Source organism: Puma concolor, chromosome E2, assembly GCF_028749965.1.
Source record: "Puma concolor isolate L17-30 chromosome E2, mPumCon1.1.hap2, whole genome shotgun sequence".
In the NCBI taxonomy this organism is placed as follows: domain Eukaryota; kingdom Metazoa; phylum Chordata; class Mammalia; order Carnivora; family Felidae; genus Puma; species Puma concolor.
The window spans coordinates 39,645,054-39,648,968 of record NC_141681.1 but is presented as its reverse complement, the minus strand read 5'-3'; the positions used below and the strand labels follow the sequence as shown (position 1 = coordinate 39,648,968).

At 49.9% G+C, this 3,915-nt stretch overlaps 1 long non-coding RNA gene across 1 annotated transcript; it reads left to right on the top strand.

The window, feature by feature from the left end:
* Nucleotides 1-714: 714 nt before the first annotated feature.
* Nucleotides 715-3,437, top strand: LOC147573499 (uncharacterized). The gene is made up of 3 exons (XR_015244538.1): nucleotides 715-1,094; nucleotides 1,756-2,038; nucleotides 2,593-3,437. It is a non-coding gene; the product is annotated as an uncharacterized LOC147573499 (long non-coding RNA).
* The last annotated feature ends 478 nt before the right edge of the window (nucleotides 3,438-3,915 follow it).

The window sequence follows — 3,915 nt, the reverse complement described above, 5'->3', positions numbered from 1 at the left end:
TTGACACACAGCAATTTGGAAAGCCTGAGGATTTTCACAACACATCCACAGCCACAGGCTCCGTTGTGTCTAGGCAATTGGAGTGGCTTTAGCAACTGCATTTGGCTCTGCAGGCTTAGCCTGCTTTGTCTTTAATATCAGATTTGGAAGAGGAGGTAATGGGTGACTGTGAGGCAGCAGCCAGGGCAGGGCTGTTTGGCAGAGTATCTGGAATGCATTCTCGGGCAAGGCTGCTTCTAGGGAAGGAAAGGTGGCCTTGCTGGGTCACCATTTTCCAAAGTGGCTTTCCTTGACCCCTGGTCCTGACACATGCTCTGAGAAGTGTTCTGTGGTCATCTAGTTTGGGAAACACTGCATTTGATGGCTCTCCCTGCAGAGTTGTATATATACCACACAGTGAAGGCCCTGAGAAGTCCCGTGGTAGATACTTGTTCAATTTCTTTTAATCCACCCTTTCCCACATTTTCTTGATGGCGGAATCACATCGCACCCTTCCACCCACCCTGGGTAGCATGTGCCAGAACATTCTGTAGAAGTAGGAGCTCTGAGGCACAAACTTTGGGAAAGGCCTCCCTAGGGCTCCTGGTATCAGGCTGGGCCCAGTTACTAAACAGCAGCATTCCTGAGAGCTTGCAGTGTGTGGGTCCTGTGCCTCAGCTCTCAGGGACCTCATTCTCCACTGGCTCCTTCATTCCAGCCTGGGATGCACAAACACGTGAGTCAGAAGATGGGGTGGGCAACCTCTCACGTGATCTCTGTGCCAGGGCAGAGGCTTGGCTGGGGCACAGCTGCTTTGTGGCCTAGTGGGGTAGGGTTCCTCTGGTCCTGTACCCCCAGTCCTAGGGCTGAGCATGGTGTTCTGAGGGTGGCGTTAACTCTATGCTAACTCCTTCCTGTGCCCTGCACCATCTGACTGTGTTTAGCCTCCAGAATGCCCCTGGAGTGCTTCGTAACCCATACATACCCTACCTTCTCATTGTAGGCCACCATGGACATCTGCTTTGCCTGCTCACCAGTGAATTCTCTCTTCTGGTAACACACCCTGATTTTCCTCTGGGAGCTGCCCTCTCCTACTCTCAGCCCATGTGTTTCAGGTGGGTGTGACCCCGGCTCTCCATCTGAGTCTGGGATGGCCATGTGGCCCAGGCCTGGAAAATCAGTGCAGTACCTCCCTGGCCACAGTCGGGTGTGCACCTGACCTGAGTTGGGCCACCAAAAGAGGCTGTGTCCTGCTGGGTTTCCCCAGAAGCAGACCTGGAGATGAGAATCTGAGTGCACGGAATTGGCTTTGGAGTTGATCCAGGAAGTGCAGGTGGGGAAGAGAAGTGAGTGAAGGGAAAGAAGATAGTAAGCAGGTTTCTGCTGTGGGTAACTGGGCTCGGTGGCTCTGGGAAGCTCTGGGAGATGCTGTGGAACATGCCTCAGAGTGGCACTGATGGAAGGGTGGGGAACCAGCTATTCATCCACCAGCTCCTGGGCACATTTCATGAAGGCTGCTCCTGGGCTCATTTGATCCAGGACCCTTCTGCTCTGCTCTGCTCTGCTTTGGGCACTGGCCTAGCATGCTCCTGTGAGCAGAGACTGCCTGTGGGTGCAGTTGCAGAGGTTGGCATGGGCTAAATGGTGAATGACGGGTGGGAGTGAGTAGGCACCTTAGCACCATGCCTGTTTCCCCAACACCTACCGAACCTAAGCCACCTTGCCCGGCCTTCCTTCTTGTGAGGCTGCCACCATGTCCCCTTTTTGTCTTTTCAGGGTGTGTTCTGGATTTCTTTATCCCTCTAGGAACTGTGTTTTACAACCAGCCCTTCTGACACCAAGTGTGTGGGTTGTTCTCCCTCGCACACCAACCAATCCCCCATTTCTCCAGATGCCAATTAGGGGACCTACAACTCCATTCCAGTCTCATACTAACTACCTGGAGTCAGTGCAGACCCAATAGGATAAGAGCTCACTCCCGTGAGACTGCGCTCACTTCAGATGCCAGTCACAAGTCCTGGGCCACGTGGATGTCTGACCAGTAGGCTATGAATTGTGAGTTCCCAAAACCACCTTCCGGGGTTTGAAAATTTGCTTGACTGACTCACAGAACTCAAGGAAGTGCTTTACTTACTGCCAATGGTTTGTTATAAAAGATGCAACTTGGGGCGCCTGGGTGGCTCAGTCGGTTGAGCGTCCGACTTCAGCCAGGTCACGATCTCGCGGTCCGTGAGTTCGAGCCCCGCGTCAGGCTCTGGGCTGATGGCTCAGAGCCTGGAGCCTGCTTCCGATTCTGTGTCTCCCTCTCTCTCTGCCCCTCCCCCGTTCATGCTCTGTCTCTCTCTGTCTCAAAAATAAATAAATGTTAAAAAAAAATGCAACTTGGGAGCAGCTAAGTGGAAGAGATACGGAGGATGAGGTGTGGGGGAGGGGCAGGGATCATCCATCCACTCCAGCATGTCAACCCTGCAAGTGCGTGGATGCTTTCACCAATTGGGAAGTTCTTTAACCACTCCATTTAGGTTTTTGTTTTCTTTTTTTTTTAATTTGTTTTTTTATTTTCTGGGTTTTTTAAAATTTTTTTTTAATGTTTATACATTTTTTGAGAAAGAGACACAGAGAGCAAGCAGGAAAGGAGCAGAGAGAGGAGGAGACACAGAATCCGAAGCAGGCTCCAGGCTTTGAGCTGTCAGCACAGAGCCTGATGCGGGGCTCGAACTCACGAACCATGAGATCATGACCTGAGCTGAAGTCGGACACTTAACCAACTGAGTCCCCCCAGGTACCCCTGTTTTCTGTTTTTTAATGGAGGTTCCACTGTATAGGCATGATTGAGCAAATCACTGGCCATTGGTGACAAACTTAATTTATCGTTTCCTCCCCTTCTGGGAAGTGTGTGGGAGGGGAAAAAAAAGCTGAAATTTCTAGCTGTCTAATCATGCCTTGGTCTTTCTTGGCCAGCCCCCCATCCTGAAGTCATCTAAGGACCCCCAAGGCCTCATTAGCATATAAAAGACACTCTTACCACTCAGAAGATCCCCAAAGTTTTAGGAGCTGTGTGCCACCAACCTGGGACAAAGACCCAGTTAAGTTCCAGTCTGTGACACACTAAAGTGACCACTGTCCCTGGGAGTAGTTGTATCACTTGAGAAATGCATCTCGTAATGGTGGAATCCCAGACAGTGGGGATGGGGTACGGGCTTCTCCCAGTGCCCCAAATCCTCCTGGTGGATGGTGGATGCACTGATGATTTTGCTCCCTTGAATGTGGAGATAAGTGGACTTGCTTTCTTGCTCTCTTGAGGTTGAGGTGGGGGGGGGGGGGCACATAGTCTGAGTAGGAGTAATTGGAGATAATGTAGCTGTTTACATAGTAAGTGCCATTGTTGCTTTATTTTGTGCTACATTTTGCCCTAACTCTAGAAAACATAGCGCTAAAAAAAGAAAAAAACAAAAACCAAAAAACGCAGACATTACAATTTTCCTTACATCTTGGGTTTTTGCTAAAGATTAAAAAAGCTACTTCTATAATTTATTCCTGAAACTGCTTTGGAAATGCCATCATCAAGACCAAAATGCACCAGGCAATAGTTTGAAAAGCAAATAATATTCTCTCCTCATTTGCTTAAAACTGTCACAGCATCGTGCAATCTGTGAATAGCACCCAGCCTATCCCCTGAGTCTTGTGTGCATTTGGGAAATTAATTATGACTCTCTTATAAACGTCATAGAAATGATGCACATGGCCATCAGTTTGCTCCATTTCTGCAGGCTGCAGCTATTAAGGCTGCAAGTGGCTCTGTGAGCCTTTGCCAGGCTGTGTGTGCTGGCAAAGGAGTTCTGGGCAGGGAGGGGAAGGAGCAGGAGGCAGGACAGAGACAGTTCTCAGAGGAAGGCTCTAGAAGTCCTTGTGAGCTCCAGGCTCTGCACCTCTTGT